The sequence below is a fragment of the Leptodactylus fuscus genome, chromosome 7 (genome assembly GCF_031893055.1).
Source record: "Leptodactylus fuscus isolate aLepFus1 chromosome 7, aLepFus1.hap2, whole genome shotgun sequence".
Lineage (NCBI taxonomy): Eukaryota > Metazoa > Chordata > Amphibia > Anura > Leptodactylidae > Leptodactylus > Leptodactylus fuscus.
Genome location: NC_134271.1, coordinates 46,542,533 through 46,567,782, shown reverse-complemented (window position 1 = coordinate 46,567,782; position 25,250 = coordinate 46,542,533).

Here is a 25,250-nt window from a genome sequence, read left to right as displayed (position 1 = left end):
AAATGATCCTGTTTTAGGGACTTGCAAGTGCAACAAGTTTAAAATTATTTTGAAGAAAAGTTTGCGTCAGCGTGCTTGGTTGGACAGTGAAGAAGTGGCTTTTAAAGAAAAAAAAAATGGAAAAAAATTCCATACGGGAGCAAGTGCTGCTCCAACATAGTATTGGTATTGGAATAAGCAATGGCTCTTTTTAGAGGGCAGATATTTTTTTTATTTTTTTTAATGCACCATTAATATAGGATAGAATATGACATGATGGCCAGACTGCAGTAGACTTCAGGCTCAGTGGTATCATTGACAGTATGGAATATGACATATAATAGACATGACATAGAATATGACAGACCTGGCCACAGAAGATGGCCACAGGAGATGTCTAGCTGAGTGGTGGTGGTGGTACAGTATAGAATAGAACATAACACATCAAGAGATGTCTGGCTGAGTGGTGGTGGTACCAATGGCAACATCAGTGGCAGTACAGTATATAATAGAACATGGCACATCAGGAGATGTCTGGCTTAGTGGTGGTGGTAACAATGGCAACATCAGTGGCAGTACAGTATAGAACAAGATGTCTGGCTGAGTGGCAGCAGTGGAAACATTATTGGCAGCATAGTATGGAATAGAACAGGTTGGACAAAGCCACAGGAGATGATGTCTGGCTACGCTGACAGGGAGACATCAGCAGTGGCATCATTGGGCTGGTGATAAATACTCAGCCTCCACACTGTCAGCAATAGCAGGTCTATTCATTGGTATAAGCTGGAGTGTGTGAAAATCCTCACAGACCCATGCAGACAGTTTTCATGAAGACATCAGCACTAAATATCCTCTTTGTTATTACACCTGAGGCTGGAAAAGATTATACTGTTAAACACCAATATACCTCAATATTCCATTTACCATCTATGACATGTGTACATAACCTGAGAAATAAAATTCCAAAAACACTCAATATCAAAAATATACAAAATTGTACTTAGAATCACAATAATATCCTATGAGCAGTGAAAATACACAGGTAAACAAGCAGGTGAAAAAAGAAACGGGCTAGATGATAACCCCATAAAACAGAAATAGAAGTGCAGCCGAAATTTCTATACAAATAAAATTCTCTACTGCATAATACCAATGTCTGCAGCTTGGTAGTGGCCTTGAGTCAATGACAGAAGAGAGAAAGCTACAAAGAGATCCATGGCAATGGGGCTTGGTAAATATTACTAGCTCTTATTTGTATAACACTTCTTATGGGGCGAGGAAGAGAGAATAATACTGTATGGGGCCACCAGCAAAAAATAAGTTGTGTTCAGGGCTATTGGAGAGCATTATATTGTGTGGAGGCCAATAGAGAACATTATAATGTGGGGGGCCGCTGGGGAGTATTATATTATGTAGGCCACTGAGGAGCATTATACTGTGTGGGATCTAGTAAGGGAATTGTATACTGCATGGGGGTTGCTGAAGAGCAGGGTACCTGGGGATTATTCTACTGTGTGAAGGCCACTAGTGAGCATTATAGTGTGTGGGAATACTAGGGAGAATAATACAGTGTGGATGTCAGTAAGGGAATATGATCCAGTATGGGGGCTTATAGACAACATTATAATGTGTGAGTGCCAGCAGGAAGTATTATACAATATAAGGAGGAAGCGGACTAGCATTATACTGTGTGGTGACAACTGTGGATCATTACATTGTGTGAGGAACCCCCGGGGGAAGCATTATACTTTGTAGGGCACTGCAGAGCATTATACTTTTTGGAGGCCACTATGGACCATTATACTATGTGGGAATAAATGGGGAATTTAATACTATATAGGGATTACGAAAGAATTTTATACAATGTGGAGGCACCTGGTAAGAATTATTCTGTGTAAAGGCCACTGAGAGGGCATTATTATATTATGTGGGAGCAACTGAGGAGCATTATACTGTGTGGGAGCAAATAAGGGAACTGTATACTACCTGAGAAGCATAGGATGGCATAACTTTGAAAGCAGATTCACACAATGTAGTTGACATCAGAAGGTCACATAATATTTCTATGTCACGTGACGCAGCAGCTGATGCTGGCCCCAGGTAGAGATGATAACCGTATAAAAGATAGTCAGGTTGAGCAATCGCCATTAAAACTATTTAAAATCTGCATGAGAAAAAAATGTATGCTGTTATGATGCAATTTGTGGTTTAATTCTTTAGATTTAGTGTATCACCTGTAAAAACATTTTTTTAAAAACCCTCATTTAAACAACATGATTCATTTATTATGTCATGATAACTCCACTAACCCTACCATTGAAATGTATTTTAGTAGTAAGTAACCTCACCCTGCCCCTCGCAGTAATAACATCATGTCCTCTGAGGACTAATGGGTTAGTCACTAGCAAGTTCTTGACGTCTAACCCACTGCTAGATCGTCCTGTGCGTCCCTAGCCATAGGTTATCCGATAGCCCACCTTTGACAGAGCATCACACAGCTCCTTAAGCACTTTGCTCAGCATCTACCAAGGCTTAGAGGGAAAGTTGCTGGTGTCTTGTTTTGCAATTATTTTTTAATGGTATATAAAGCAATGTTCTGTGAAAATTTAGTAAAATACATTTTTCAGGTGCCAATTTGTATTAGATAAACGCTAAATAAAAAAAAAATCTGATTAGACAAAAATTTTCTGATGTCTTCATTAAAGTCGTTTTTCTGTGTCTGCATAAATCCATTGAGGTAGGTTGCGTATTCAAGGATGACAAATTATGATATGGATAGAGTAATGCTGAGTCTGTGTTGTCTGATCTCTCCAGAGCTGGGAATCAGCTGACAATATCAACATTGTCTTACAAAAGGTAAGAGAAAAAATGCATTTAAAAAAAAAAAAAGCTGTGAAATTCCTCTTCCTGAATTCTGGCTATAATGGTCTTTGTTTAATATCCGCTCCACTGAGACAAGCATGTCCGTCCTAATGAACAAAGACTGATTGCTTAGGCGTAGCATAGAATATTGACTGCGGCAGCACTTGGAAATGAAAGGCTCAGGCTTTTGTACATGCATGAAAATAAAGTTGGCGAATAATTTGCAACAAATCAGACTAATACACAATAGTTCTTGTTTACTTTAAAGTGAATATCTACCTTTATTATAATGTCTTTTATTTATAATGGTAACATTTATGCTGATTAAAGGGTTGATCCAAGTCTTTTTTGTTGCCCCCTAGAGAACCTTAAAATAATACACACTTGCCTTGCCAATCGGTAAATTTCTTTGCCTTTAGACTACCTACAAGCACATCAGTTGAACAATGGTTGAGCGCTTGGGCTCTATATGAACAGAAGACCACCACTCACTCCTTTTTATTTCTAGTCTATAATATGGCTTGCGGACAACTGTCTGAGATGCCAGTAGAGGTTTTGTAAAAAGAAAGTGGGTCTAGTTATGTAATAGATTGAATCTTGTACCAAATATAACAATGTAGCCATCCTTGGCTTTGGCTCAGAAAGCTGCAACAAAAAAAGATGTGTTTCCGCACCGGGAGCCTTAACCTTACTCTCATTTGGGATGCTAAGTTAAGTATGTGTATATCGGTAAAGTTTATTCCCCCATGAGGTTTGGTCTCTTCTACCACTATGCCCTCTTCCCATGATAAAGCTTTTATTCATCTTTGGGGTCGTGATAAACAGGAAGCAACTGTCAATGGTAAAGAAGTCTAGAGACTTTATTTTTAAGGGTTTTTAAGGATTTGCTCCATGAAAGTGAGCAGAAAATTCTTCCATACTCCTAGAGAACATACAATTATAATATAGATCTGAAGGTCCTTGTCCAGGTTTGGAACTCCTAAGGATCCTGCAATTGTGAAATATAGTAAATCATCTATTGTCTGGGGTTTGAGTGGACCAGGAGAAAACCCTCTATTGCCACAGAAATAGTATTTGGGAATGAATAACAGAATAGTTCCAGTGGCCTGCCCCTAGACAAAGGATGTTAAAAGAGTTGTCCAGTTTCAGACAAATTGATACAGAATTGATACAGAAAGTATATTGAAAAATAAATAACGTTTCACTACATAAACAAAAACATTTGCCTCTCAATACTTGTCTGAAACTGGATAATCCCTTTAAGAAGTGGCTGTTTGTAATTGCAGCATTGTCTGTTTTTTCAGCTATATGTGAGTTTTCGGCATTAAACAAGTCAGAAGACTGTAGTGAGTAAAGGTTTTTGTGTAATTTTCTCTAAATTAATTATGGTCCCCCATCAATCCCTTATACATGGCACAGAGGAGGATGTTATCCTTTGTTTCTGGATACTATCAGCTAGATTCACCCACTGCCATTTCAAATAGTAGTGGAAATCAGAGGATGCTGATCAATACTTTTGGAATTGTCTGATGCTACTCTTTACAGTAGAGTGATGATAGATCAGAGTCCAGCAATTCTGAGCCATGGTTTGAGATTGCTACTAGGTAATGCTGTTCATCACTGAGAGTTGCAAATAGGCTGTCAGGAAGCAAAAATATTCAATTTGGGAGTATGTCTAATATAAATAGGTGTAGTCATTGTGAGGTGTAAGAGTCTCCAGGGGGCGCATAGGGACCTCATGGATGAGCAAATGGGATACTAGGGTCAAAAAGTAAGAAAGATAAAATAACATCAATAGTAAGAGTTAGAGGAGTCAAATGATTGACATATCTACACAACCGAGTGTCCCTGGTATACAGTTCCTGGCAGATATTTGTAATTAAGCTTGGGTTTTACAAGCAGTATAGAGTAAAAATGTTGCTTAGTCCATGTGCACACGTTGTGTATTATGTTATGCCAAGTCCAGCTTCAGAAATTCCTTGGCAATCAGCTGTAATCTTTGGGGAAACGTTGCAGCCACCTACTTATTTTATCTGCAATGACTGCAATAGTATGCTTCAGCTATAATAAATAAATGGACTGGCTGGGCTCTTCAGAAAAGCTCTGCTCTAATAAAAGCATGATCCCAAACTAATAAAACTCCTAAAGCCAAAGCACATCTACCAAAAACTGCAGCAGCACAAACACCACCAAACTATGTAGTATTTGTTGTATACTTGTTGTGGATATGCTGCAGATTTCACACTGTAAACAATGTAAAGCTTCCTTCCCTTGATAGATAGATATATATATATATATATATATATATATATATATATATATATATATATATATATATATATATATATCCTACTAATATTATAAATGTGAAAGTTTGTGTATTTGGATGTTTGTTACTCAGTCACACAAAAACGGCTGAATGGATTTGGATGAAATTTGGCACATGGATAGTTTGTAACCTCGATTTACACATAGGCTACTTTTTATCCCAGTAAATGACATGACTTCACAACTGTTATGAATTTATGCAGAGATGTAGCAGAGCTGGGTATGCTGTGCATATGTAGAGATGTTGCAGAGCTGGGTATGCTGTGCATATGTAGAGATGTATCAGAGCCTTACTCCAGCTAACAACTTCAATTATATCCATACTGAGATACACATGATCACATGATGTTTATGCAAAAAAAAAAAACATTAAATATACCCATGCAAAGCCAGATCCTCCTGCAAAATGCACTAAATAGATGTAAAAGAGGATGTCACTGCAATAATGACAGATATTCATCAATATATCAATAAATCATGTATATGTAAAAATGGTGTATATATAATACCAGTCAATATACATCTAGTAGATAGGCAAAGTGCAAACAAATATAAAGAGACCAAAATGCATGATTGCAAATATACATGAATATCAATCAAGGAATAGGGAACAGAAAGTTGCCCACTCACTCATTTAGAACAAACCCATGGTGGCATAATAACCAAGTAAAAGTATTACCAAAGAGAGACGGAACTCCAGGAATCTCCTATGCACGTTTTGGCGCTAGCCTTCTTCCCTGGCTGTATCTTACTGCTTTATATACTTGATATTCTTTCTAGCTGATGTAGCAGAGCTGAGTGTGCAGCAGGGTTCACATCTCCGGTGTAGCAGTGCTGGCCTTGCGCTCAGCTCGGCTTCATCTCCGATGTAGCCAAGCTGAGCGCACGGCCAGCACTGCTACATCTCGGCATAGGAATGACCAGCATTGATTGACCAGGAATTGACCAGCGTTGATTGGCCGAATGCCATGCAGAGCACAGCATTCAGCCAATCAACGCTGGTTCTGCCGGAGGAGGCGGAGTCTAAGATCGGTCCACAGCAGTCTCCATTCTAGTCCGATCTTAGACTCCACCTCCTCACAGGCGAGCCTCCGGCAGAATCAGCGTTGATTGGCCAAATGCTGTACTCTGTATGGCATTCGGCCAATCAACGCTGGTCAATGCATTCCTATGGGAAAAAGTCAGCTCACGCATATCGCAAGCTGACAGGGATCCCAATGAGATAGAGCCCCAAAGAGTTGGGTGAGAGACATTCCCTCCTAAATAAAGGTAATCCCTAGCTAACCCTTCCAGTACATCTATCCCTGTCTCACAGTCATAGTTCACAGTCTCATATGTCCCGGATATTAAATCCACTATTTGTGATTTAGCCAGCCAATTACTTTTTCCGATTTTTTTTCGATGCCTCCATTGTCGTAGTTCTTGTCCCACCTCCCCTGCGCAGTTATTGGTGCAAAAAAAGTGCCAGGGAAGGTGGGAGGGGAATCAAATTTTTAGTGAGTTTGCCACCTGGTGTTCGACTCGAATCAAACATCTTGAACAGCCTGATATCCAATCGAACATGTACTCGATCAAACGCTGTTCGCTCATCTCTAATAATAATACAATCTCAGTAAGACAAAACACAAACATTTTCCTGCATTTTGTTTAGACAGCATTTCTTAGCTGCAATTCACTACATGTGACATTATCCTTAAAGGTGTTTTCCAGTACTAACATATTGACTGCTGTAGTCTCTTCACCGAATGCAGCACCATACATTGTACAGTAGCTATGCTTGGTATTGCACCTTGTTTGCATGGAGTAGATCTTTAGCATGGCCATGTGAGCAATGTACATGAAGTCACTGCCTGAGAATAGGAAGAGGAGCTCAATATTATAGTCCCAGACAATCTCTTTAAGGAGGTATTCTCCCCTTGTAGCTTTGCTTTCATGATGTGTTGCCATATGGAGGAATTATCTTATTAACCATTATTATTATTTTTACTTTGTAATATTTTATTATGCATTATTACAAAAGAGAATTCACATATAAAAATTCAGATTACCCTCCCCCAGCTTGACCTTTCTTAATGATCTGAAAACATATTCACGTTTATGGAAGGGTCATGAGGGATCAGTGAAACACAGAGAAACTGTGCTTATACAAACTAAAAGAAATTTGTAAGCGGGCAAAGTATCACAATGCAAGGGCTAGGATACACAAGCACAGAGCAAGGGTGACAATTGGTATTTGATAGACATTACAGAGAGAAACACAACAACTTTTTTCCAGTATTTATATAGCTTAGAACAAAGCTACATAAGGATGGTCCAATCTGCCTGAGGACATCACACTTCAGAACATTCAACTATTGCCAGTTGGATACAAAACCTTAGTTAATAGTCATGATCTGCATAGGTTTATAGGTCTTATTCAATAAAATCCTAGAAGAGCAATAATAAATCTGGAATTGGTCCTGTCTGGGAACTATGACAATCTCTGGAACCCACTTGCCCTCTGAATTAAAAACAAAAATGTTATATCACCCTTCTAAGTAGGGATTTATAGACAGTAGAAATATACTTTTAGTTCAGTGGTTACTCAGTGTGAAGGCTCCGCTGCAGTTCCATAGGAATGAATGGAAGCAGCCGGCACACAGCCTTAAACCCCTGCGTGCCGGCTGCCTCCATTCATTCGAATGGGAGGCTAAACTAAACATCTCTAGCAGCTACTGACCTCTAGAGATGGCTGCTCCAGTGCCTTCCTTCTTCTTGCCTCCCAGGTTAGTGTTTAAAGCGCTAGGTAGGCGGGACTAGTGGCTTAGGAGAGTGTGGGCGGGTACAGGGCGGGGAGATGTGACATCTCCCCTCCCAGTACCCGCCCACACTCTCCTAACCCGCCCACACTCTCCTAACCTGGCAGGGAGGGGGCAACGAAGGGAGAAGAGCAGCATGGAGTGACAGCGAGGCAAAGAAGAAGGAAGGCACCAGGCACCAGACCAGCCATCTCTGGAGGTAAGTGGACACCAGGGGGGACTAAGTAGTCAGAGGATTAAAAAAAAAATCCTCTGGCTACTTTAGTGATTCACTACACAGCGTGGATTCTAACAATTGTTAGATTCCATGCTGTATAGTGAATAGGATTGCTTTTAAAATCCGATCTCCGATTAATAAAAAAAATCCCATTGACTTGCATTGGGATCAGAATTGGGATCGAGATCGGGTTTGAATGAAAAATGATCGGAAATCGGATTTTAAAATCGATCCTGAAAAGTCAAGATCGGCTCAACCCTAGTGGTTACACAAGTATATACAGATGAGAAAACCAGTCCAAATTGAACTGGATTTTCAAAAAGTTTCAGGCTGTACCTGAACCCAAAACTTTTGGAGTTTGTCAACCAAAAATCACAATTAGACTCTGGGTTCTCATCAGAGCCCACAGTATTATAAGTGTCGGCCCAAGGTAGGTACAGTAAAATAATGAACACTTGTACTTTTCCCAGACTCCCTACAGTTCCTCTGCATCGTCTTTTGACCTTCTGGCTGATGTCATTACAAGCGTCAGTTGTCTTCCAGGTCATGTGACATCAGCTAGGAAGTTGGAGAGGGCACCAAGGGACCAGCAGACACCGTAAAGGAGGTAGTAAACCACACGTATAGTTAAGTTATCATTTCTGTTTAGTTAGTTGCTCAGACGAGCAGGATATTATTTTGTTTTTGCCTAAAGTTAAGGCTGTATTTTATTTTGCTCATTTTGTGTCTAAAGTGAAGATTTATTTTCCTGTTTTATCCTAAATAAACCAGTTTGCTGCATATTTCATTTCCCTGTATTTGACTGTTTGGGTCCACACCTTTGCTGCTATGGAGCTACCTTCCCCACAGACTATATGGTATGTTGTGCATGCCCCTACACACAATGTTAACCCCTTCAATATCTTTTCAGTGGTTTTTGTTTCATTTTTTGCTGAAATATCACTCAGCTGCAAGTTATCAGAGCCAGTGCACATCTGTATGCATATTGTAATGAAAGGGTACCTGAGTTTTCATCAAAAGTTGAAATATCTGCAGGTGCTTACTGGCAATCTGTTATCTGGCTGTGTAAGCCTTCATATGTGGTGTCCTGTCAGTTTGTTTGCTGCAGGGGATCATGTACAACTACTGGTTTCTTTACGTGTAATTTTACCAGAAGTAACTGTAAAATTATCAAAACTATAGAAGAACCGAGTATTGGAGCATTGGACTCCAAATTCAGGTTATGAAATGGTTAATAAGATACTCCTCATAGAATGTAAGCTCTCACAAGCAGGGCCCTCGCTCCTATTGTTTGATATGTTTATTTCTTTGTCACATTGTAATGTCTTATTGTCTGTTCATGTGTCCTCTGATTTGTAAAGTGCTATGGAATATGTTGGCGCTATATAAAGTTTATTTTTATTATTATCTATTATCCTTGATACAGAGGAAGAGAGCACAATCTAGAAAGCTGCTTGCTGTGTGTGACTAACATCCCATCAGTAATAACATAAGCAGCTAGTCAGAAGTAGATAGGCTCTCCTTATACTCTTTACAAGCAGAAAAAAAAAGCTGCAGACTTCTCTCTGCGTGGTGGGCATGATGAAAATTAGAGCCGAGACTCATCCGCCCGAGTTATTTTTTTACATCTCATGTAGATTTTCTGATATGAGTTTGAATGGAAGTCTATCCCGGTTCTTACCACGAGTAGATTTCCAATCTGACACTGAGCTGACAGATTTATGAAAAAAAACTACAGCCTGTTCATTATTATTTGGTTCCCTGCACTTGTCAGGCTGTTTATTAAGACTGGCATACAGTATGCCAGTTTTAATAAATTTGCTCAGTCATCATGTGTTTCACACGGAGCCACTATATGACATCACAAAGTCTATATGATTTCAACAGGAGATTTCCATTATTTAAATTATTCTGTACTTTTCCATTACTTTATATCCGTCTTTATCAGTAATTATTTATGGCTGAGCTAGGCGTACATGCATTAGGTTTATGCACCCTCATTTCAGATGGTAGACCGCCATTTCCAGCTATGTTCATGTACAGTATCTAGGCCATTGCTGCATCACTCAAAGCACATCATTAAAGTAACATTTACAAAGGCTAAAACATCAGTCAACAAAATGAGTAGTAGTGACCAATGCAAGGGAAAAGAGGACACAGACTTACCTGTGCGGGGCTCAGACAGGTGAAATTATTTTGATTTGATTGAAGAGCAAAATACACATAAAATAGACAGTTATAAAGGTCAGATATCTCAGTCCACAATATATTGAAACGCTCCATCATACTCTGTTTCAAAGTGGATTTAGAGTGACAAAGCATAAAGGGAAACAATATTTAATAAACTACGACTTTTATTGTTCATTTCCCAAAGGTAAGAAAAAAGTTAACTATTGATATAGAAGACGGAGTGCTGATAATTGATGGGCTCCATCTGCATAGTATGTACCATTACTTACAGGTTATCTTCTATAGATTATCTCACTTACACTAAGATCTGTCAAGTAAGATAAAGCTTTCCTTGTGAATATTTTATAGAATTGTGTTAGAAATAAAGATAACTGTGAGGGTGACTGTGCACATACTTCATGACAGCAAGGAAATCAAGCTAACATGTTTGACATATAGTGAGACATTTTCTTTTATCCTTTGCCCTCATATTCCCCAGCTATACCTGTTTCTGAGAATGTTTTCACTCAAGAACAGATTTTGTAGTTGTAGAGCTGCAAATGTGAGAAAAGTAAGAAAGTAAGAAAGTAAGAAAGGAAGAAAGGAAAGAAAGAAAGAATTAGTGAAAGAAAGGATCACAAAGGACTGTATACTTATAATGTGTGACTGTGTACAAAGCCACCAAGTATTGCACAGGGCACCATCCAATGTGCAACTGAATATTTATAGAACTACCGCTTTGGAAAGTCTAAGAAACAGGGTTTCCACAAGGCATACTCTTCATTCTTTCCTTACCTACAAAAAGTCACATTCGATTTATCAATATTGGGCATATCTCAAGAATAGAAAGAGGCAAAAGCCAAGGGGAATTTGCCAACAATCAATGAATGTATCAGAATCTTGTAGTAAAAAAAAAAAAAAGGATGTTACAGCAAATATATTCTCATCAGAAGGATCTTATTGTTAGGAATCTCACTGTGCCCTGTGCTAGGTTCTTATTCCAATACACGAGCTTACTGTAGCTGTCAGCAATTGAGGAGGGTTATTTAAGGCATATTTTCTATGTTCCAGGTGCCTGCTATTAGTTAATTATTACTAAGTTTGGCTTCAGGACTCTGTTCATATCCGATTGTTACTGTTACTCTTGGCTTGTTTAACATATATTCTCTTGTCTTCTGATTATGGCATTGACTCTGACCTCTTAGATTGACCTTGGTCTGGATACATTTCTTTTTCTAATTTCCCTCGCCTGTTTTGATCTGCTTAGTACTGTGGTACTTGGTTCATATTCAGATTCTATTTTCTGAATTAAGCTACTGGGACAATAGCCTGGATCTAAATTCAGCATAAGTTCAACTGACTTTGTGGTGGGCTATGGTGTATGGTGTGCCTTAGATTTAGGTTGCTTGTTCCACTCCTCTCTGGTATCTGTCATTTCTTGCATATCTCAGGAATTGCTTCAGTGGTAGACATTTTCATAAAGGTAAATACAAATAAAAAAGCATGTCATCTTCCCCTTAATTCATGAGCATGACAGTGAACAACGGTCATATGATGTCGTTTTTGTAACAGTCATCACACAGCCATTTTAATCTCCTGGTGTACACCTCCTCTGCTGGGCCTTGTGCGGTCTGTTTTAACAGACTATCCAAAAATGAGACATTCCCTATTGGTTCTGTCAATAAACTCAAGTATATATAAGTGATCTGTGATAATGGATGGACCACAGATGACATACAGCCATGTTCCATCCTTTTTCTTTTTTTTTTCGATTTTCGTGTGCATGAAGTCTAACTGGGTCTGTCAGATTTCTGTTATGGTGTCCATTATTTCCAATTTTTCACAAACTGTGACACAGGTTCCTTACAAAGTCACTGACACAGATGTGAGCATAGCCTTATGTTGTTATTGAATTATTTAATTCCCTAACAGGCAATGTTATTATTCCAGTAAAAAAATTTCATGTATATAGAAGTCAGTACATTCTAAAAATCAGCCCATACCTCAGAGATGTCAGCTTGTTTAGAGTTTCAATGACCAAGCAAATTTCTGCTGTACAAGTCTATAGATTATTTTTTAACTAAAGTTATAGCTTTAGTATCAATTTTACAATATATACATTTATCAACACTGTGCAATTACAACAAGAGAGGACTACAATACGGATGGCGTATTTTTCAATTAGCACAACTGAATGAAGAGGACACAAATGTTAAATATCTCATATAAGGACAATTTTCACAGTGGAAAGTGAAAGCACATCTCAATGTTGCTGTATTATTTTTGTTGTATAATTTGTTATTCAACCTTGACAAGGGTTTACTATATTATTGTATAATCTGGTCTAACTACTTGTCCGAGGCTCAAAAATGTCAGCAAAGGACAGCTTTTTACAAGGTAATTCTCCATGCTTTGTTTCTATTCCTCCATCTTGCAGCTGTCACTCTAAGATTACTATGCCCACCAGTCAAACTCTGCCTGGGTCTTCTCAGCCTGTCAGAACTTTAAGATATATTCTCAAAGAGAGTACTGCTTAACCATCCGATCCTGGGTGAGGCAGTATTTTTACTTTTATTTTGGCTTTAGCACTAGTCATTTACATATATACTTTCTGTACCTCTCCCTGACTTTGCTGATGCATTGACATTTGGCTTGCTCTACTGGATTACCCCTCTGTTTCTGGTGTGACTGTATCTGTAACCTCCTGGATATGACTATTATTATTATTATTTACATAGCACCATTAAGTCCACGGTGCTTTACATTTGGGGGTTACATACAGTACACAAAATATACAGGTAGATATAATACTAACAATGACCAACTGGCACAGTGGGGTAGAGGACCCTGCCCGCGAGGGCTTACAATCCATGAGGGAAGGGGGGGGGGGGTAGAGACAGAAGGAGAGGGGTAGACAGTTCAGATGGTGGTGCGGTGATAGTGTTATTGGAGGTTGTAGGCCTTCCTGAATAGTTGAGTCTTCAGGGCCTTCTTGAAGTCTGTGATTGTGGGGGTCAGTCTTATGTGTCTTGGTAAGGAGTGCCAGAGTATGGGGAATGCACAGGAGAAATATTGGAGATGATTGTGTGAGGAGCGGAGGAGAGCAGAGTGGAGTAGAAGGTCGTTGGAGGATCTGAGGTTACCTGTGGGCAGGTAGCGGGAGATTGTTGGAGATATATGGAGAGGACAGGTTGTGGATTGCTTTGTATGCTAATGTTAGTAGCTTGAATTCAGTTCGCTGGGTTATGGGTAGCCAGTGGATGGACTGGCAGAGGGGAGCAGCTGATGAAGATCAGGGGGAGAGGTGAATTAAACGAGCAGCGCAGTTTAAGGTGGACTGGAGGGGGCGATGGTGTTAGCTGGGAGTCCATGGAGAAGGGTGTTGCAGTAATCTAGGCAGGAGATTATGAGGGCCTGGACGACTATCTTAGTAGTTTCAGGGGTGAAGAAGTAGCGGATTCGGTGGATGTTCTTGAGTTGGAGGTGGCAGGAAGTGTTGGCTCTGACTATGACTATGCCTTCAACTATGATACATCTCTGGTTAGGTTTTGGCAATTCCACAGTCTTTTGGTTTGACCTCGACTTGTTTATAACCACATCGGCTCGCCTTAAAGAGGTCCATTCACCACCTCCACCAATTCAAGTACATAGCATCTTTTAATAGGCACCACTCCATGGATTCCATCAGTTTCCATCAGTATGTCATTTAATTTGTCAAGAACTAAGTCAATGCATTTTTTTTTGTCTTCCTCCATTCAGTTTATTTTATTTTTTTTGTACTTTCAATTCTTGTGTGCAAGCATGTAAAAAGCAATTCTGGCATCTTATCCTATTGTTATGTTACTTTTTGTTGTCCTCTTAGGCACAAGTACTATACAATCTTTTTTGTTGCAGAATTTGGGCCAAGATTTTTGAGCCAAAGCCTGAAGTGCCTTTAGCAGAAGGGAGAAGAATAAGTGCTTCCTATAAATTTCTACTCTTGGCTTTTGATAAAAAAAAAAAAAAAAAAAAAAAAAAAAAAGTAGCAAAATCTTCTAAACAAAGCAACTTTTCTGCAATGTGAGGCTTTAACTGTACGTTTCAAGTAAATCAGACTTTCAGCTGAATGAGAGTGAGCGCAAGAACAAGGTTGGAGATAATCATATACAAAGCAGACCCTTTGTCTAATTCCATACAATTCCTTTACAGCAAACAACAATTTGGACCATATTCACAAGACCGAGTTTCACCCGTCCGTGTGTGCATGCTGGTTTTACTGGGGTAAATATCACGTGAGAAGTTGAGTAAAAACATCTAGCATGCCCAAAATTCTTAAATAATAAAATATATCTTTTACTTCATAGCAAGTTAAAACATCTTACAACATGGATCCAGGATAAGAAGACAAGAAAAGCCTATGGGTTTCGAAACCTACATTGCGGTCTCTTAGTCATAGCATGAATGATACAAGTCTGGAACTGTATATGAACACTGCAACAAACCCTACCCAAACGCGTAGGCTTTACTTGTCTTCTTATCCTGGATCCATGTTTTAAGATGTTTTAACTTGCTATGAAGTAAAAGTTATATTTTATTATTTAAGAATTTTGGGCATGCTGGATGTTTTTACTCAACTTCTCACATTTTGCATATCCTATCAGTCTGGGATTTCTGCGCAGCCCTCCTTATACAGTTACCGTATTCCTTGGATTATTTTTGGGTAGAGAGTTTTTTTCTCTTTGACGGGTAAATATCATGTCAGGAAGGGACTTCTTGAATTATAATTATATATGATGCTAGAATTCCTTGCCTCCCAGTGACATACTACCCTGCCCCAATTATAGGGTCCATTCACACGAAGGAAGATGGTGTGGAATTTCAGCTCTAAAAAAAAAAAAAAGCCGAAAAAGGAAGCCATTGAAGTTAATGGGAGGCTTTTTTTTCACCGCTGAAATTCCACACCAAATTCCTAACCATTTTCCTCCGTAGGTATGGAACCATAAAGTGTCTACTATATACTGTAGATATAAAGTATCTAATAATTAAATTGATTGATATTGAAGTCTGGCAGTAAAAATAGATGTAAAGAAAAAAACATAGTCCACAGCTCCATAATATCAACGTGATTGCCATGAGTAAGGGACGGATGTCCTGAAACGCGTAGGCTTGTCTGCTCAACTTAAACATGCATATTCTTATGGAACATACTATGTAAGTTTTTCTTTTTGCCTTCTATATCTGGTGCCTATTTTTATGCTTTTCTAATAAAAGCTAAGTTTTATTATAAGACCCTTTGTGCTGAAAATTTTTCCAATTTGGTTTTTGAGTAAAAATAGATGACTTTACAGGTCTGAATGTGTAGTATCAATAATTTAAGTAGCTGCTAAATATTCTAATGTATACTAAAACAATTGCAGTAGTGACACGTGGCATGGTTGAAATGATTCCGGCCACGGAATAGGAATATAGCGAGTGAATTAGTCATTAACCCCACCTACTCATCTTAGTTCATTTTTACGATCTGATTAATCCATGGATTAAATAGAATGTCAAGTATCCTTATATATCTTTAAATAGACTTTCTATTTCTGATTTTAAAGGACTCCTATCTGTTGTAACATACAGATAATGACAAGAAAAATGAAAATGGCATTCATTTGCAAGACTTAAAAAGTTTCTGATGAGTCCCAGTCCCCTTTCAAGACATAGAATTAAATATCAACTCAATTACTGATGGCATTTTAAGATCTCCTAATTATCTAGTAAAATTAGGATACTTGGTTCAGTTCTTGTATATCTTTTATTACTTTCTATATTTTCTAGTTATGAAATTTTACCTTAGTTATTTCAAAGTTTTTTTTAAAAAAACAAGTTTACAATTTATGGTACTTTAAACGAAAAAATTATACTGTTGTTTAGGCAATAATAAAATTTAGGAAAATTATTGCCGATTTCTACCTTTAACTATGAAAGGTCTCAGTGTTCTCTAATGTCTTAAACATAATCTAAAAAAAAAACCAAAGTACGTACGTGTTACCAAAAATGATATTGATGTTAGATACTTAGGAAATTAATTTTGGCCAAAATAATTAGGTACATATGCAATAGATTAAAGGCAAAACTTAAATCTGATGAAATTTTGTAATAGAGTGTTTTTTATGCAGTGACAGATCTGCCATCAGTGTTACAATGTAATATGTGACTGTCCACGGAGTGTATTACATTATTTAGTCAAGTTACCCTTTAGGGCAAAATCTCATTATGTTAATGTTTTTTGTACGAAGATGAAGTTTTTGATTACTTTGCTCTCTCATCCCAGTCACAGCAGGACTGTCATCTTACTGCAGTGATAAGTTGATATTGAGTCAGCATTCTGTTAGTTCCTCCCCCTCCTCTGGTGTTATAGCATGGAATTTACTTCAAGGCCTTTCCACACTATCAACCATGCCCGCTTCATCCAAGTGGTTCCGCCATGTTACATGTCCCCCTCGGCAGCCCCTGCAGCGAGATAGGGGGGTGACGATATGTATATTCTGCAGCCCGGAGTCTGGCCAGTGACCCCAGGCTGCTAGTAGTCCCCAGTACCTGGTTGATCCTGCATAGGCTGACTTCCTCTAGAGACTGCAGTCTATGGTTCTGAACTAGCGATCAGTGCATCGCAGGTTCAGGTTTCCTAGAAACCACTGCAAGGCACAGTGTTCTACACCACTATACAGGCAATCTGCAGACAGGAAATAACTATTAACGTGATTTGCCGCATATGAATTCAGATCAAATCAATTTTGATTTTTTTTTTGAAAATTCAGCGATGCCTATGGTAGACAGCCAAATTTGTCAGCAGAAGGGACAACTTCAGCATCAGTGAAGTCAACCCTTTAAGGTACATATTACAATAATCATTGTTACTTCCATGATGGTTGGAAGAACAACAACAACTTCCACCATTTGGTCATTGTACAATGAGAACAGGAGGAGAATGAAAAACTAGGGCTGGGTTGTCATGGTGGAGGACCTGGGGCTTATATGCTAAAGAAAGAGAAGCTGTTTATATCCCCTTTCTACCATCCATTTTCCTATAGAGATACGTTACAGTCACCTTCACATTACTTCTTCTGTGTTTGCCTAAAAGGGCTAAAGTCCTGGAGCCCTGACAGTGTCATACACTATGTTTTAAGCCAATTTAACCGGTTAAGGACCAGGCCCAAAAGTATGTTAAAGACCAGGCCTCTTTTTTCAAAACTGACATGTGTCACTTTAAATGGCAATAACTTTGAGACGCCTTAACTTACACAAATGAATTTGAGATTGTTTTCTCGTAACACATTATACTTCATGTTAGTGGCAAACACTAATCAATATTTTTGCATTTATTTATAAAAAAACTAGGAAATTTGATGGAAATTTGAAAAAAATTGCAATTTTCAAAATGTGAAATTCTCTGCTTTTCAGGCAGATAGTCATACCATCCAAATACATAAATAAATATTATCTCCCATATCTCTGCTTTATATTGGCATCATCTTTTGATTGTCTTTTAATTTATTTTGGACGTCACAAGGCTTACAAGTGTAACAGCAATTTTCCAGATTTACAAGAAAATTCTCCAAACCAATTTTTTAGGGACCACTTCAGTTCTGAAAGTAATTATAAAGGCCTGTATAATAGAAACCCCCATAAATTACCCCATTTTCAAAACTGCACCCCTCAAATTATTCAAAACAGCATTTGGGATGTTTGTTAACCCTTTAAGCATTTCATAAGAATAAAAATAATATGGCAGTGAAATTTAGACATTTCATTTTTTTTCACTAATACATTCATTTAGACCCAAAATTAACACATTCACAAAGGGTTGAAGGAGAAAATGCATCTGACAGTTTATTGTGCAATTTCTCCCGTGCACAGAAATACCCCACATGTGGGTGTAAACTGATTTTTGGGCACACGACAGTGCATGGAAGGGAAGGAGCGACACTGGGTGTTTGAACAGCAGATTTTGCTGGAATAATTTTCAGCGCCATGCCTTATTTGCAGAGACCCTAGAGTACCAAAACAATGGAAACCCCCCAAAAGTGACCCCATTTTAGAATCCACACCCCTCACAGAATTCATCAAGGGGTATAGTGAGCATTTTGAGCCTACAGTTGTTTCACAGATTTTACTAACATTGGGATGTGTAAATGAAAAATTACTAAAATGTCACTTTATCTCCAAAGTTTTCATTTTCACAAGGGGTTAAAGGAGTAAAAGCCCCCCACAGTTTGTTAAACAATTTCTCCTGAACACGGCAATACCCCATATGTGGCTATAATCTGCTGTATGGGTACATGGCGGGGCTCAGAATGGAAGGAGCGCTATTTGGCTTTTGGATGGCAGATTTTGCTGGAATAATTTTAGGTGCCATGTCGCATTAGCAGAGCCCCTAGAGAACCAATACAGTGGAAACCCCCTAAAAGTGACCCCATTTGGGAAACTACACCCCCCACAGAACATATTAAAGGGTAGAGTGAGCATTTTAACCCTACAGCTGTTTCACAGATTTTATTAACATTGGGCCATGAAAATGAAAAATTACTTTTTTTCCAACAAACTGTCAATTTAGCTCCAAATTTTTAATTTTCACAAGAGGATAAAGGAGAAAAAGCTCCCTAAAGTTCGTTACACAATTTCTCCTGAACACAAAAATGCCCCATATGGGGTCATAATCTGCTGTATGGGAACATGGCGGGGCTCAGAATGGAAAGAGCGCTATTTGGCTTTTGAAGGGCAGATTTTGCTGGAATATTTTTCAGGTCCCATGTCGCATTTGCAGAGCCCCTAAAGTACCAATACAGTGGAAACCCCCTATAAGTGACCCCATTTTGGAAACTACACCCCTCATAGAATTTGCCTAGGGGTAGAGTGAGTATTTTGGCCTCACAGGTGTTTCACAGATTTTATTAACATTGGGACGTGAAAATGAAAAATTACTTTTTTTCCCAATAAATCGTCCATTTAGCGCCATAGTTTTAATTTTGCAAATAGTTTAAGAATTAAAAGCCCCCCACAGTTTGTTACACAATTTCTTCTGAACACGGCAATACCCCATATGTGGCCATAATCTGCTGTATGGGTACATGCTGGGGCTCAGAATGGAAAGAGCGCTATTTGGATTTTGGAGGGCAGATATTGCTGGAATAGTTTTCAGGGGCCATGTCGCATTTGCAGAGCCCCTAAAGTATCAATACAATAGAAACCCCTCAAAAGTGACCCCATTTTAGAAACTACACCTGTCAAGGAATGTATCAAGGGGTATTATCATTTTGAGCCTAAAATGCTTCCCAAAAATTAATGTACAAAATGAAAATTGAAATTTTTAAAAATATGCCATTTCGGTGCCCAATACGTTGCACCCACTTTGTGTTGTCAGAGACCTGCACTCCTAAAACTATTAAGTGGGCCATCCCGGGGGTCAAAAAATTATATATGTGGGTGTAAACTGCTGCTTGGGCACACAGCAGGGCTCAGAAGGGAAGGACCACTGTGCGTTTTAGCTTTTGGGGTACAGATTTAGAGGGACCCTCTGGGCGCCATGATGTTTTTGTAGAGCCCTGGAGGTTCCAGTAAACTGGAATTCACCAAGAAGTGACCCCATTTTGTAGGGGCAATTTTAGGGTCTCTGCAAATGTGACATGGTGTCCAAAAACGAAGAATCTAAATCTGCACTCCAAAAGCACATATTGCTCCTTCACATCTGCACCCTGCTGGGTACCCAAATAGCAGTGTATGCCCACATGTATGACACTGGTGTACCCCGGATAACGTACTTAATGCCATATGTGGGTAGAAATGGCTGTTTGGGCACAGCCGGGGACAGAAGGGAAGGAGCGCTACTTTGGTTTTTGGAGCACAGTTTGGTTTTTGGACGTCATGCCACTTTTGCAAAGCCCCTGAATTGCCAATAAAGTGGAATCCGCAGACATGTCACCCTATTTTGGACACTAGCCCACTCATGGGATTTATCAAGTGGTGTAGCGAGAATTTTTAACCCTTGAGTGTTGCATTTATTTAGTTTCCAGAAATGAAATCGCAACTGATAGAGAAGTTAAAAATGAAAATTTTACAGATTTGCCATTTCAGTGTGCAACATGTTGTGCCCAACTTATGTCAGCAGAGACACTCCAAAAACTGTTAAACGGGTATCCCAGGCACAACAGCTTTTAGAGCGTTCATCTCTGATACAAGGTGGGCACAACATATTACGCACTGAAAGGACGTATTCCTGGAAAAATGGTCATTTTTACCTCTCACAATCCACTACAGTTATAGTTATATATATAAAGTTATAGCAACACTTGGGGGTTAAAAATGCTGTCTGTACCCCTGGATAAATCCTTCAGGGGTGTAGTTTCCAAAATAAGGTAATTTATCAGGGGATTCCAAATTACTGGCGTTTCAACTACAAAAGTGTCATGGCATCCAAAAACCAAACCGTCTGTGCTCCAAAAACCAAATGACCCTTCTTCCCTTCTGTGTCCGGCTGTGCCCTAATATCAGTTTATACCCACATATGACATTATGTCCGTTATCCGGGGTACACCAGTGTCATACATGTGTCATACATGTGTCATAAACTGCAGTTTGGACGTACAGCAGGGCGCAGAAGGGAAGGAGCGCTATGCGGCTTTTGAGGTACAGATTCAGATGTTTGGTATCTGGACGCCATGTCATGTTTGTAGAGCCTGTAAGGTACCAGAAAAGTGGATTCCATGGGGTACCAGGAGTGACCCCATTTTGAAAACTGCACCCCTCAAAGAATTTATCAGGGGGTGTAGTGAGTATTAGTATCCCGGACGTGACTGCACAGCGGATGGCGAAGAGGGAATGTATAAGCTGTGCGGAGGACATTGCAGACACCAAATTCCCTACTATGTCCCCGTAGCTCCTATGATTGGGGGAGTCACTCTGGGGGTCACTTTAGGGGTCACTTCTGGTGTCTGTTCCCTCATAAGCTGTAAATCTGGGGTGTCCCCTGACATCCGCTCACACAGCTTATATATTCCCTACATGACGCACCCAGTTGTGTTCTAATAATTTGGCGATTTTGGGTTTTTTTTGTCTTCACATTGCTAGATGCTATATTTTCTTTATTTTTCTGGTGATGCGGCCATATAAGGGCTTATTCTTTGCGGGATGAGATGCATTTCGTAATGGATTTAAAAAAAAAAAAAATCAATCCTGGCATTGAGTTTTACTTTTTTAATTTTACACCATGCAGCGTACAGTATAAGTAACATGTTCCCTTTATTCTGCGGGTCGGTACGGTTACGGCGATACCTCATTTATAGTATTTTTTTATGTGTTACTAGTTCTGCAGAGGAAAAACACATTTGGGGACATAAATCAATGTTTTTTGCATCGCATCTTCTAAGAGGCATAACATTTTTATTTTTCGGTTGACAGAGTTGGTTGAGGGCTTATTTTTTGCGGGACAACCTGCACTTTTTATTGGTACTGTTGTCGGATGCATATGACTTTTTGATCACTTTTTATAGCATATTTTGTATGGTGAGATGGCGAAAAATCATTACTTCCGGCGAGTTTTTTCCGTTTTTTTTTTTCCGGCGTTCGCCGTGTACATTAAATATTATTTCAGTTTTATTGTACAGATTGTTACGGACACGACAATACCAAATATGCATTGTTTTTATTACTTTTTAGTTCTTTTTTTATATAATTCATTTTCTATTGAGAAAAAGGGATTTTTGGGCTTTATAACTATTAATTTTTTTCATACACTTCATTTTATTTTTTTTACATTTTTTTTACTTTTTCATGTGTCCATTTAGGACACTTCAATCAGCAATACTTTGCTGATATAGAATGCCATGTGAGACACAGCATGCAGGTGTCCCACATGGCATTCCGTAGCAGGATGTCAGGCTGTGTAGACGCACAGCCTGACATCAGAAGGTCCTGGCAGGAACACCAGGTATGTGGGGGCTTCGGGCAGTCTGGGGTCACTGGCCAGACCCCAGACTACCTTTTACTGCTATCGGCACCCTCCGATCTCGCCGCGGGGGGTGCCGATCAGCTTCAATTGTCGGCGGATGCCTTTCGATCGCGCCGTGATGTTTCACGGCGCGATCGAAAGGGTTAAAACGTCCAGTCGGACTCAGTTCCGACTGGACGTTATTGAGGAAGGGGTTAGGTGTTAGTAACACCTAACCCCCGTCCTCCCCGCACCCCTCCCCCCGCGAAATAGGTACCTAAAGACAGGACGTATTTTTACAATAGTCCGGTCTTTAGGTACCTGGACCGCAGGCCGTAAATTTACGTACGGCGGTCCTTAACCGGTTAAACTATTCATGACATGATATTCAACCTGAAATGAATCTTTGGACAGAATCACCTGAACCCAAAACAAAATTAATTATAGGTTTGTCCATCTCTAGTTACAAAGTTTCCCAGCAAGTGCATTCAGTTTATGATACTGGTGTTTTCTTATGTAGCAGAGGGGGCAGAACACATCTTGGTTCCTCATGGACTGGCTTCAATGAATCAACCATTACAACATTTTACAGCAGAGAGTCTCATTAGTCTCAATACTGTTACAAAACAACAATCCCAATATATAATAAAGATGGTGAAGCTTGATTTCCTCTGTCCGTAGCAGAAGCTCTCTTATCATTTGTACAGGTCTAGGTGTAAAGAGTACATCAGAAAAACCTCTGTACTATTCCTTCATGTATCTGTTCAATGGCTAGTCTACTTTGAGCCTGCGACAAAATTTATACAGCAAAAGTTATTCCAATAGGGAACAAGTCTAAATGACTAAAACCAACGAAACCCCCATGGCGGACAGATATTGTATTGTTTAAATAGCAATAAACAATATCAAAGGGCAATTAAAAAAATATTAATCTGAAGGGTCTGCGGTAGCTTTTGCGAATTATAAAATCTGTAAAAAGGAACTAAAACCTGCTAAAATACAAAATAAACAGCAAATGGCCAAAGAAAGTAAAACAAACAGATCAGAACAGGTAGGTCCCCTAAGTAATGGGAATGGGGAGTTGGTTACTGAGAACAGAAGATGGCAGAGCTATTAAATGGCTTTTTATACAAAGAGAAAGTAACTGACATAGGTGATACCAATGTGTCATGAAGTGATATATTAATTTGGATTAATGTAGACCGGATCCAATATAAAAAATTCTCCTAGTCCAGACTGATTACACTAAAGGTTACATAAATGAGTATTCCCATCTCTATACTTAAGACTATATCTATAGTATATAACAAATAGTTGCTAGATGCATATCTTATTTCTGGGACCTGCATCAATTTCAAGAACAGGGCTTTTGCTGAAAGTGAATGGAGAAGGATCGCCCAAGCTGCCGGCTCATATGTTTTCATAACTCTCATACAAGTGAATGGAGAGATGCATGGCTATATGATCTTTCTACATTCCCTTTTGGGAACAAAAAGGGCCACATTCTTAAGATAGAAGCGAGTTCCAGAGGTGAAACCTATAAGGTATTTATGCAAATGCTATGAATATAGCCTTAAAAACTAAGATGGGTAGAACCCTTTAAACAATTCACATCCATTATTGCTGTGCTCATGTTCTTAATTCTTAAAGACACTCTAGTAAATGGCATAATGCCAATAGAGTGGCACTGTCAGGAATCTCTGTTTATCAGCTGTTGCTATAATGTTACCATGCCAGCCAGAATAGCTTCTGCAGTCTTCAACCTCTCCAATACTGATCCAATAAGATGAGAAGGGATATTTAAACCCTGTTCCTGCCCAGCCAGGTGCCTGCTCATTGGTTGTACTTAATGTGGCTTCCATATCTTGATCACTTGTGCTAGACTACTCAATATTGTCCTTTGGCTTGTTACTGGAAATCCTATTGTCTCCAGATTTTGGCTCTGATGTGATGTTACCTCTCAAACTGATTGTTGGCTTGGGCACGTTCGCTCTCCTGATGAACTCTCCTGATTTTTTCCTGCCTTGTAAGTTTATTGTGGTTTCTGGTTTGACTTCATATTGTGGATCATTCATTTCTTATACCAGTTTCTTTAGTGATAACTTAGACCCCAAACAAGTCCATCTGGCTTTGTGACTGCTACTGGTGAAGGCATTTGGTGCCTGGGATCTCTTTCTCTGAGTTGCACTGTGTAAGATTTTGACCTTATTTTTGTGTATGTTGGTGTGTGTGTCGGCTGGGGATTTGATCCGGGCTCCTGTGTTCTGCTGGGGGTTTCTTTGCCACTGGACCATCGGTTTTGGTATTTGGTGTCAGTCCTCTGAGCATACTTGAGGTTCCAAGAATCGAACCTCAGGTGTTAAGGATTGCCATCAATCTATGGGAGGATTCTGGGGCCTTTATAAGGAAGAGGGCAGCTCCTATAGTTGTCGGTTTTTGTGGTCCCAACCTAAAATTTGTGGCCCTGGGAGGAGGAGTGGTTTGCTTGTGCTGCAATTGTCTAGGAAGGAGTTTGAGTGTTGTTTGTGTGTGAGTTTGGTTTTTCCCTCCACACTTCTACTCTGCCCTGTCCTTCATTTCTGTTTGCTTGGCACTATCTGGTTGTTTGAGGTGGGTTCCAGTTTATTTTGCCCCAGTCCTGTGTTAACCCTTTCCTCACCTCTCCACTGTCCCTCTCCTCATTCTCTTGTTTTGTATTGTGTTGTGCTGTGTGTCCGTTGTTCAGCACATCCCATCCTGTTTGTCTGCAGCTGTACCTTGATTTCTGTAGGGGTCGCCACCTTAGAATCCCCAGTCCCTAGCTCTCTTGCAGCTCTTGTCCTATCTGTCGGCTATGTCTTCGTGCTAGAGAGCCAGGAGTTGTTAGGGCCAAGGCTAGCTTGGGGACAGCTGACCACCACCCGTAGGCAGGGCCTAGCTAGCCACCGTAGTGCCAGGGATAGTCTCC